Source organism: Haematobia irritans, chromosome 4, assembly GCF_050003625.1.
Source record: "Haematobia irritans isolate KBUSLIRL chromosome 4, ASM5000362v1, whole genome shotgun sequence".
In the NCBI taxonomy this organism is placed as follows: Eukaryota; Metazoa; Arthropoda; class Insecta; order Diptera; family Muscidae; genus Haematobia; species Haematobia irritans.
In genome coordinates this window covers 15094357-15107140 of record NC_134400.1, presented here as the reverse complement: position 1 = coordinate 15107140, position 12784 = coordinate 15094357, and the positions used below count along the sequence as shown (strand labels likewise).

The 12784-nt window shown below is 35.7% G+C and overlaps 1 protein-coding gene across 6 annotated transcripts in view; it reads right to left on the bottom strand.

Moving 5' to 3' along the window:
* The window catches only part of LOC142235152 (uncharacterized), a 454428-nt gene extending 448609 nt beyond the window's left edge, over positions 1-5819 (bottom strand). Inside the window, exons 1-2 of one of the 6 annotated variants that reach the window (XM_075306406.1) lie at positions 5487-5818; positions 4751-5283 (exon numbers count right to left, since the gene is read on the bottom strand). The gene's annotated coding sequence lies outside the window, so the exon portion shown is untranslated. Of the gene's footprint in view, positions 1-4750 lie in introns of all 6 variants that reach the window. The other 5 variants (XM_075306407.1, XM_075306408.1, XM_075306405.1 and 2 more) reach the window with 5 other exon arrangements.
* Positions 5820-12784: the final 6965 nt, after the last annotated feature.

The window sequence follows — 12784 nt, the reverse complement described above, 5'->3', positions numbered from 1 at the left end:
TATGCCGAAATAAATTCGTACAAACATATCTCTTTTCTTTTGCCACCGTCAAATCATCGATTTGTGTGCAGTTGGCTGGGTTTATTTTGAGCGTGCTTCCTCTTCTTTCATTCGTTTTGTTTTTTTATTGTTGGTTTTGTTCTTTAATCATTGTTGTTGTTTTTTTTTGATTTCAGCTTAAAACCATGCATTGACTAAACTACAAGTGTAGCTTAACCAACTTTTTGACAAAATATATACATAAATATAAAAATACAATGTATATAGAAATAAAATTTTGACAAAATTTTCTATAGAAATGAAATTTTGAGAAAATTTTCTATAGAAATAAAATTTTGACAAAATTTTCTATACATATAACATTTTGAGAAAATTTTCTATGAACATAAAATTTTGACAAGATTTTCTATAGAAATAAAATATGGACCGATAACCTTCATGACACTGATTTTCCTGATATTCAAAATTTAAAGGTACGAGTGTTACAAATGCCCATATTGATGTGTCAAATATATTTCGTATAGGCCCATGTTTTGGAATAGCCTTAATATAAATAGATCGATTTGACTTCTTAGACTTTTAGAAATCGCAATTTTTATACGATTTGCCTTTAATTGGAAATCCAGGGGTCCTTTAGATCCACTTTAACCGAAAATATATAGATCCATCTCCCTATAAAACTTATTGGACTCCTACAAAGCGCAGGTTTGAGCCGATTACTCAAATTTAATTTTAATTCGCAATTAGAAATCTAGAGGTGTATGAATGACATATATGTAGGTATAGGCCCCATATTATCTAATTTATGTTAATTTAAGTTTATTGAATTTAATTTAATTTCACATCGTTCAAATGATATTTTGGCTTAACAAAGAGATTGACCAACAAAAAAATGTATTTTTTAGTTTAGATCCAAAAGTTTCAATAGTAAATTTGTTATGTTTGTCAAGTTTTACACACAGAGTTTCTCAAAAAAAACGTGACCACAAAAAATTCACAAGTAAACTAAAAAACCAAAAACATTGAGGTAAACAAAAAAAATACACACAAATAGTACCAAGTGGGGGAATGGTTCTCCTACTATGAGAAAAGCTGGTGGGGGAAGATGGTGTTTTTTTATGTCTACATACATGTGTGGATTGAAATATTGAACAATAAAAAAAATATTGTTTAGTATTTTTTATGTATTTACTCCATGCCCTCTATGCGTCCAAATGTATACAAGTACATTGTATTTTGACAGATGACAGCTGTCATATGTTTAGTGCTTTCGAATAAAATTAGTGATCTATTAATAACAACAACGATAATAGTGACAGCAATTTACCAGTAATGGAGGAGGTAAAACTATCGAAGAGAATCATACTGTCACACTCTTTCTCTCGCCTCCTTCTCTCTTCCACTGCTGATTTTTTTCGTTTATGAGAACTTCCAGTGTTGCCAATATTACGGATATTTCCCCAAATTGGACACTTTTTGTCACTTGAGGATTTGATGGAGAGACTCCATCAAATATAATAAATCAGGCTTATATCATGAATTACTTAAAAAAAATGTTTTTCTAAATTCTTAAAAAAGCATATAAGAAAGCACACTGGAAAAAATTGTCGTGATCACAAAGATTTGTTGTCTTTACAATATGAATTCTAGTTTCGCTGAACCTAGAAGACGCATTTTTCAAAAACAAAGTTTGTTTCCTATTTCCCAGTATCACCTAAATATTGAAAATAAGTAGGTTAGGTATAGTGGCAGCCCGATATTTCAGGCTCACTTAGACTATTCAGTCTATTGTGATAACACAGTGGAGAGCTTCTCTCTTATCAATGAGTCCGAACGGCGTTTACTGAGGTGGGTGAATCCACCGCTGAAAATCTTTTTGGTGTTTGGCCGAAACTGGGTTTGAACCCCCGACACTGTGTATGTCCCATTGCACCACCGTGGCTCCAAGTTTGTGGGTCCCTAGTAGATCCACGGGCTGACCTGCAGGCGTCAAATGTTGGTCAACTCGGGTGCATGAAATTATGTTTTAACTGCCAAATCCGCAATTATGAAGCGATGTTTTACCAATTTTTTCGAGAAAGACACCTACATTCTTCCTGTCGAAACATTTTTATACCCTCCACCATAGGATAGGGGTATCTTAACTTTGTCATTCCGTTTGTAACACATCGAAATATTGCTCTAAGACCACATAAAGTATATATATTCTGGGTCGTGGTGAAATTCTGAGTCGATCTGAGCATGTCCGTCCGTCCGTCTGTTGAAATCACGCTAGCTTCCGAACGAAACAAGCTATCGACTTGAAACTTCGCACAAGTTGTTGTTATTGATGTAGGTCGGATGGTATTGCAAATGGGCCATATCGGTCCACTTTTACGTATAGCCCCCATATAAAAGGACCCCCAAATTTGGCTTGCAGACCCTCTAAGAGAACAAATTTCATCCGATCCGGCTGAAAGTTAGTACTTGGTGTTAGTATATGGTCTCTAACAACCATGCAAAAATTGGTCCGCATCGGTCCATAATTATATATAGCCCCCATATAAACCGATCCCCCGATTTGGCTTTCGGAGCCTCTAAGAGAAGCAAATTTCATCCGATCCGGCTGAAATTTGGTACATGGTGTTAGTATATGCTCTCTAACAACCATGCACAAATTGGTCCACATCGGTCCATAATTATATATAGCCCCCATATAACCGATCCCCAGATTTGGCTTGCTGAGCCTCTAAGAGAAGAAAATTTCGTCCGATCCGGCTGAAATTTGGTACATGATGTTAGTATATGGTCTCTAACAACTATGCAAAAATTGGTCCACATCGGTCAATAATTATATATAGCCCCCATATAAACCGATCCCCCGATTTGGCTTGCGGAGCCTCTAAGAGAAGCAAATTTCATCCGATCCGGCTGAACTTTGGTACATGGTGTTAGTATATTGTCTCTAATGGCCATGCAAAAATTGGTCGAAATCGGTCCATAATTATATATAGCCCCCATATAAACCGATCCCCAGATTTGACCTCCGGAGCCCCTTGGAAGAGCAAAATTCATCCGATTCGGTTGAAATTTGGTACGTTATGTTAGTATATGGTATCCAACAACATGCTGGAATTGGTCCACATCGGTCAATAATTATATATAGCCCCCATATAAACCGATCCCCCGATTCGGCTGAAATTTGGTACATGGTGTTAGTATATTCTGGCTCTGGATCTGGCTGAAATTTGGTACGTGGTGTTAGTATATAGTCTCTAACAAGCACACGAAAATTGGTCCATATCGGCCAATAATTATATATAACCCCCATATAAACCAAACCCCAGATTGGATTTGCAGATCCTCTAAGAGTAGCAAATTTCATCCGATCTGGCTGAAATTTGGTACGTGGTGAAATTTGGTCTCTAACAACCATATAAACCTCTAACATAAGCAAATTTCATACGATCCGGCTGAAATGTGGTACATGGTGTTAGTATATGCTCTCTAACAACCATGCAAAAATTGGTCCACATCGATCCATAATTATATATAGCCCCAATATAAACTGATCCTCCGGAGCCTATTGAAGGAGCAAAACTCATTTCATCCGGTTAAAATTTGAAATGTGGTTTTAGTATATGATCTTAAACCACCATGCAAAATTGCAAATGCAAAATCTAATTATTTTGTCTTTAAAAACCATGCAACAAAAATCGTCCATATCGGTCCAATTATATATAGCCCACATATAAACCGATCCCCAGATTTGACTCTCTTGGAGGAGCAAAATTCATCCAATCTGGTTGAAATTTGGTACGTGGTCTCTAACAACCATGCAAAAAGTAGTCCATATCGGTCCATAATCATATGTAGCTCCCACTTTAACCAATCCCCAGATTTGACCTCCGTAGCCTCTAGGAGGAGCAAAATTCATGCGATTCGGTTGAAATTTGTTACATTTTGCTAGTATATGGCCGCTAACAATTATGCCAAAATTGGTCCATATCGGTCTATAGTTGTATATAGCCCCAGATAAACCTATCCCCAATCACACAAAAATTGCTCCATATCGGTCCGTAGAGACCCTCATATTTCAATTCGGCTCCTTCCCTTCAAGTCTGTAAAATTTCATCGAAACCGGTTCTGATTTAGATATAGCTCCCATATATATGTATCGCCCACTTTTTCCAAATTTGGCCATAAAAATCTTATTTATCAAACGCTCGTACTCAAAGTTGGCTAAATGTAATCTTCTATAGCACTAACTGTATGCGTAAATTTTCATCGAAATCGGTCCAGATTTAGATATAGCTCCCATATATACACTAATAGAAAAAGTTTCGTTATATTAACGGAATGTGTCGTTAAAAGTCAGCCAATGAAACAAATTCGTTAATACAACGAAAATGTTCGTTATTATAACGAATTTTCTGTTAATCAACATAACATTTCGTACTATTAACGAATATTTTCATTGTATAAATGAAAATGTTTCGTTATATCAATGAAAATTTTCGTTGGTTGAATTTTAATTAAATTTTCTTTGTGTGAATGTATGTATCGCCCAATTTCGAGAAGTCGAAGGCAAATTGTTAATATCAAAGAATTAAGATTTAATTCCAGAGAGAGAGAGGGGGCCTAATGAAAGCAACACAAGGTTGTACAGAGCCCCAATCTATGAAAAGTATTGAAATTGAATTTATAACAACATTCTAATTTGTTAATAAAAAAAGAGAGTTTGATTAAATAAAGTTTATCTTTTACATACATTTTTTTGTTATTTTTGTTCGCCTTGTGTGTCATTCTCTTTACAATAATTTTCACATACAACAGCTTTATGCGACTCTTCGTGCCGCTTCTTTTTGTGTTTTGTGCTCTTTTGATTTTGGTGATTGACTGTATTCAATCTCTCGCACTCTCCCCCGTTGTATAAGTGTGCTTGAATTATCTCCAATAGCCCCCTATCGATGTAGGTGTATGTGTGTCAAGAATAAATGCGGCACTTGGTTGTTGTTGTTGGGTGATATGAGGGAAGTTGTTTTTATTTTGTTGTTGTTGGTGTTGGTGGTTGAGTAAGTTGAATTAAAATTTATATTTTGACAACTTTTTTCTTAATATGAGTTATAAATTTGTATATGCGCTTAGGGAATATATTTTTTCTTTTCAATTAAAATCTCCACTTCTTATGGCATGGACAAGCCAATTCTACTTTTTATTTTTTGCTCGATATATTTGTTTGCAAATTTCACTTGTTTAACTCATTCACTCACTCACTCACTCGCTCGCTCACTTGCTGCTTATCTGCGAATATATTTACATATATGTATATACATTAATTTTCTTTTTGCTAAATATATTTCCATACATTTTTATCTTTATTCATTTTCACAATTTCCTGGCCATTTGTGGTTGATTAAATTCAACTTTTCTTGATTTTATTCTTCTTAGATCTTTTGATCTCATCTGTTTAGTTTAACAATAACGATACACATTAACACACATACACACACATGCAATTCGTTTGCAAACATTTATTTTTTTTTATATTTTCTATTTAATACAAGGCGGCGAATTGTCTTTTATATTTTTGTTTTCCTTTCACTATTCCTTTAATGTAGGAAATTTGCATTCATATTTTATTTAAAACCAATAAAACAAACTAAAAGGCAAGCCCGTAGATACGAAATTCTCCGTTTTCATAACGAAAAAAAAGGTTTACATGTTCCACTGTCGGCATTTAACTGTTTACTGGTCGGCGAGAGGTTGCGCAAATCAACCACTGTATGTGACTAAGAGGCGGCAAACTACGGCGACGACAACACCATACAATGGAGACGATGACGACAACAGAGTAACAAATGTACAACGCATCAAATGGGCAACGTGCTATGGCCCCAAGAAAGGCTGGAGAACAGAGAGCCCCACACAAGCATTTATTCTCTCACTCTCAATGATGGGTTTGGCAAACAGAAGCATAATGTAATACAACAATAACAAAATGATCATTATGAATACAAAATAAATAATACCCTGTTCCACAGTGTGGCGCAGGGTATAAAAAGAAACCCCCCAAAGAGTTAACTGTATAAAGAGAGCGTGTTTTGGTCAAAAACAAATTCATTTACAAGCAGTGTTGCCATTATTTGGGGATTTCCCCCCAAAATGTTTTTTTCCTATTGTGGAATATATTTGTGGGGATTTTGGGAAATTACTAATTAATGCTAAGAACACTTGAAATTGTTTAAACAAAAATCATGGGATTTTGTATCTTTTATGGAAACAAACGTTTCTTTCTGGCATAGTGTAACTGGGGTTAGACAAAAATTAGAATAGACATAAGAGAAACACCAAAACTTTTTAACTTCTCAAAGAACGACTTAAAGAAGCACATTGAATCTGCGAGACATGCAAAACCCCTTGCTTCTCCTTTTAAAACAAAAGTGCACAATGTAAAATAAATAAAAGAAGCCGGCAAAAAATATTATATATTCAAGGGAATGTATATTACAACAATTATCAATAGAAACAGTTTTGCGCAGTGTTGTCAACTTCATTACAATGAAAATTTTTTGTGATATTTCGAAGAATAACTCTTCTAAATTTACCAATATGTAAGAATAAAACCGTTTTAATGTCAAAAATTAAAGTGAGCTCTATAAAGTATATATTTTATAATTATTATTAGACTATACGCTTTGCTCAAGAACTTCAAGAAGTACTATTTAACTGAATTATTGAAAACAAAACAAATCAATATATGTAGACGGTGGTTTAAGATAATCGAAAAATAGATACAAGAAGATAAAACCGCCAAGTTGACAACACGCAATGTAAACTTTTATTACAGACCGTTGTTAAACTAATGCTAAAATTAACTTATGTGTTGCAAAAAACTTATTTTTTTATACCACTGTGGAATGGGGTATTATAAGATAGTGCATATGTTAGGAGGAGAGTAGATAGACACATGGTGTAGTTGGCAATAATGCTCAGAGTGGGCCACGGTGGCAACCGTCCTCAGGGGCCCAATCTACCAAACATGGTAGATTTTTTACTGTAGAATTCTTGATATTTTAGTAGATTTTGCAAAATATTCCCCTCCAAATAAATTCAAGAATAACAAATTTGCAAATTAAATTTATTATTGTTATATTTTACTTAAGTATATATGAGTAAACAATATTCGACGGAAGTACGGCAATATGGACAATCGTACCTCTCCAATCCCTTTGATATGCTATCAGCCTGTAGACTCATTTGACACTCAGAACAAATTTTTAAGTGTCTGCAAGACAAAAGCACGACATTTGGTGTCTTATCTCTACACACTACACATTCATTAGCCGAGTTTGGATACACGTCCACGTCGTTAGCATCTTCATCTTCAGATGATGTATCTGCTGCTTTCTCTGTAAATATGTCTGGAACCATATTAACACATATATCGTTTTTTTTTTATGCACCATCCGCGACAGAAAAGTGGAGGCAGTGATAATACCCTGTTCTAAAAGAAGAGTATTTTCTAAAATTTTGTTGTTTTTCTCAACAATAGAATTCTTTCTTCTTTTTGGAAGATCTGGTCCATTCTCGCAAAACATTGCAAAGTCTCTGCTTTAAAACAAATCCTTCGTTACGAATTGCGTAAACGAATTTAAAAGAGTGACCCTTTTTATCTATACTCCATCTGAGTACGCCGTTGTAAGCCTCTACAGCAGATGTAGTTCTAGTTGAATGCTTGTGCACTGTGCAACCGATCTGAAACAAATTGTAAATAAAAATAACTAAATTCGAATTAGTTGTCATCAAACCTTTTGCATCCAATGTGTTTAAACATATTTGAGAAAATCGGCAAATATTCCTTCTCTATCCATTAGAGAAATCTGAGTTCTAATGTACATAAAGACATTTCTTATTAAATCCGCGGGAAGCAACGGCAATGCTAATATGTTATGATAATATAGTGAGGCATTTTTAGAAGCACGTATGTACTGCTAAAGATCCTGCCGCTTAGTCATATTTCGCCTTACGGCCTGACAGAAATGGGACTTTATGAAGAAATTAAGAATTATTGATAACAGGTTGGCTGATAAGTCCCCGATCTAACAAAGAAAAACACATTGTTTTTTTCAAAATTCGTTTTTATTATTCAACATAGTTCCCTTCAGTTGGATAGTTATTTCATAATGAAATAACTCCCCAAAATATGAAATAACTCCCCAAAAATCGTTGTTTTTGCTCTGTAGAGGAAATTGGGGACATTTTTCATCTGGGGAGTTATTTCATGGAGCCCTATGCATGCCATATTTGGTGGAAATCGGTCCAGATTTAGATATAGATCCCACATATATCTTTCGCCCGATTTACACTCATATTACCACAGAGGACCACATTTTACTCAAATTTACCTATCAAAAGTGAACACCCACGGTCGCCTAAATTGTTTCCCACATTTGGGAGGTGGTCAGTTATGAGAGGTTAATTGTAATGTGTTAGTATAGCAAACGTCTCGCGACCTGACACGCTTTTGGAAGGTGACCGCGTTTCAGAGTGTCGAAGATTGACTGTAATCTTTTTTTACGATTTGGGCAAATAAGGCCAAAATACTCACATGCTCCTTGTCAAATCGCCACTGCGAAGTCGAAAACTTGTAAAAGCGCCTCTATTTTTGCTATATCTCCAATACATATGTATCGCCCCATAAATCGTAAATGCACTTATGTGAAATTGCATAAATTTATATTAAATTCCATTTGTCATAGCATGGCAACTCTGCATATTGAGCATTAACAACTCCAAGAGAACGAGAGTGAAACGTATTCAAGAGCTCTTCAACTCTCTTCCACCCATACCCAAAACATGTGGTCTAACTACCTGATGAGCTAATAATCCAATCAGCTGTTCCTGGCTCTCCACCAGAGAATGAAGCCGACCCATTTTTGTCGGCGGCGGCTAACACTACATTTTTGCCTCCGGCGGCGGCGGCTTGACGGCTAAGCCGATAAAAAATTGTCTCTTCGGCGGCGCAAAATTATCTTTTAAAAAATCAATTTGAAGTTTTCCGAATTGTAATGAGATTAGTTGTACAACCAATCTTACAATCAAATTTACATTTCATTCAAATTTTTTGAGCTAAAATTTTGTAAAACTATTATAGCAACTTGATACTAATTGATTGAAAGTGGAAAGTTCAAAATTTAGGCAAAAACTATAACAAATATTATTAAATTTTTCTGATATAAATCAATATTTTAGATTAATTGGCGGCTAAATTTGAGTCGAGATGAGTCGACATATTCGGCGGCGGCGTCGACTGCTAAAAACGGGTCGGCGACGGCTAAAATCGGCGGCGCGACTCGGCGGCTTCATTCTCTGCTCTCCACTCTAGATGTGTTGTAAATTTCCGTTGTGGAGCTAAGCTCAAGAATACGTGAATATACATTGTTTGGATTTATTTGACTATTGCTTTTTTATTTATATTTTGTTCATTCTAACCCATATCGCTTTGAGTTTTTCATTTTTTGTTTTACTTTTCTTATTCGTTGTGCGTTTTGTTTCGGAAAATCCTTCAAAATTGGACTCGGTGAATGGCTTAAGCTATGGTGGTCACACTAGACAAATATTTGACCAAAATGAGTGTCAAACATTTTTCCACAATCATTTTCCGAATATCTGTATACCGGTTTTGGAAAATAATCATACCATGATGTTATATATCGAATGTGAGCTAAAAATGCTAGCTGATTTAGCCGTGACGACGGATTCTTTTTTTGGTTTCTGTCAATTATTTGACCAGTGTGACCATAGCATTAGTTTTAGTTTTTACTCAGCTGTTCACATAATTTTTAATATTCCTGCTAGTTAAAGTAAACATTAATTAAATGTTGCTAATAAACCAATTAGTCGCTCATACAATTTAGGGTTACCATTTTATACAGCCTCACCATGTTTATGGTAAGTGTCCTCTAGGCATGCCATTGGTAATTGTGTAGTGAAAATCCAGTTTTTGGGGATAGGAAACAAATTTTGTGTACAGATTCCAGATATGTGATAGATATACGTGAGTGGTCCGATTTTGGTTGGGCCAAAACTACATTAGCCAGCAGTGAGAGATCCCTTTCCTCAGGTCCTATCATAGGACCTGTTGTTTCCTATGGTATTTGAACTTCGTGTTTCCTACGGTATTTTAACTAAGTGAGCATGATTCGCCTGTTCAACGCTCCAGCAATCCTGGAATGTTAGATTACAACAAGTATATACGGCGTAAGTTCGGCCAGGCCGAAGCTTATGTACCCTCCACAATGGATTGCGTAGAAACTTTTACTGAAGACTGTCATCCACAATCGAATTACTTGGGTTGCGGTAACACTTGCCGATGGCAAGGTATCTTAAAGCTTCCTAACACCGTAATATATATTCCACATAGTCCATACGTGGTATATATTAAACTAGAAAAGGCCGATTAAATACGTATAAAATTCAAGTTTCTATAGAAGTAAAATTTGGAAAAAATTTTCTATAGAAGTAAAATTTGGAAAAAATTTTCTATAGAAATAAAATTTGGAAAAAAATTTCTATAGAAATAAAATTTTGACAAAATTTTCTATAGAAATAAAATTTTGACAAAATTTTCTATAGAAATAAAATTTTGACAAAATTTGCTATAGAAATAAAATTTTGGTAGATTATTTTTGGCTCGAGTGGCAACCATGATTATGAACCGATATGGACCAATTTTTGTGTGATTGGGGATCGGCTATATATAACTATAGACCGATATGGACCAATTTTGGCATGGTTATTAGCGGCCTTATACTAACACCACGTTGCAATTTCAATCGGATCGGATGAATTTTGCTCCTCCAAGTGGCTCCGGAGATCAAATCTGGGGAACGGTTTATATGGGGGCTATATATAATTATGGACCAATATGGACCAATTCTTGCGTGTTTGTTAGAGACGACATTCTAACACCATGTTACAAATTTCAACCGGATCGGATGAATTTTGCTCCTCTAAGAGGCTCCGGAGGTCAAATCTGGGGATCGGCTTATATGGGGGCTATATATAATTATGGACCGATATGCACCAATTTTGGCATGGTTGTTAGAGACAATATTCTAACACCACGTACCAAATTTTAATCGGATCGGATGACTTTTGCTCCTCTAAGAGGCTCCGAAGGTCAAATCTGGGTAGTGGTTTATATGGGGGCTATATATAATTATGGGCCGATGTGGACCAATTTTTTGCATGGTCACTAGAGAATATATACCAACAGCATGTACCAAATTTCAGTCGGATCGGATGAAATTTGCTTCTCTTAGAGGCTCAGCAAGCCAAATCGGGGGATCGGTTTATATGGGGGCTATATATAATTATGGACCGATGTGGACCAATTTGTGCATGGTTGTTAGAGACCATATACTAACACCACGTACCAAATTTCAGCCGGATCGGATGAAATTTGGTTCTCTTAGAAGCTCCGCAAGCCAAATCGGGGGATCGGTTTATATGGGGGCTATATGTAATTATGGACCGATATGGACCAATTTCTGCATGGTTGTTAGAGACCATATACTAACACGATGTGCCAAATTTCAGCCGGATCGGATGAAATTTGCTTCTCTTAGAGCAATCGCAAGCCATATTTGGGGGTCCGTTTATATGGGGGCTATACGTAAAAGTGGACCGATATAGCCCATTTGCAATACCATCCGACCTACATCAATAGCAACTACTTGTGCCAAGTTTCAAGTCGATAGCTTGTTTCGTTCGGAAGTTAGCGTGATTTCAACAGACGGTCGGAAGGACGGACATGCTCAGATCGACTCAGAATTTCACCACGACCCAGAATATATATACTTTATGGGGTCTTAGAGCAATATTTCGATGTGTTACAAACGGAATGACAAAGTTAATATACCCCCATCCTATGGTGGAGGGTATAAAAAGAAAGGAACTGTGGAACTATATTCGAGAGAATGAGGGAACTAATACCGGTTGTTTCATTTGGTGAATCATTCATTGGAACTACAGTGAAACCTCTCAAACTTGGACACTCCGAAAACCGGACACCTTCCAAATGTGTACAGTTTTCCGGGACGTTTACTATATTAACACATTAAAATGAACCTCTCATAACTGGACACCTCCCAAATATGGATAAAATTTAATAGTTCATTTCAGAAAGTTAAGATTATTTGGGACGTCATTTTTTTCTATTAGTATACCTTTCTTGGTCTATGGTATTGCTATAGATCGTGTGTTTTCATATCACATTTTCAAAGCCACAAACGTTATGTTGCATAATCCAAGGCTAAAAATAGTCTACTCCAATCATCACGGTTTCGCACATCATCCAATAAACCCACATTCAACTTCCTTTACACATTTGATTGAGGCATCGAGGAACAGATTAACCTACGCATGGATTGATGGTACATGCAACAGCAATAACCACAAAGAATATCATTAACATTTGAGACAACAACAACAAAAACAAGCAATAACAGCATTAAATAAATATTGACTTTGAACTTGTTAAGCTTCTTAATAATTTCTCTGGTATTTGTATGTTCTCTCTTTCTCTCTCTCTCTCTCTCTTTCATTTAGGGATGCAGATTTTTTCCTCAATATTTGCCTGTTAAACACTCGTGGAGTATTGAATAAAAGCGATCATAAAACCTCTATATTAACCCAATTGAGAATTTGTGGTCTCTGGTCAAAAGTCGTTTGGGATTACACAAAAAAGCAGGATGAAGAAATAATAAAAACTTAGTAATTAAAAACAAAGGATTATGGA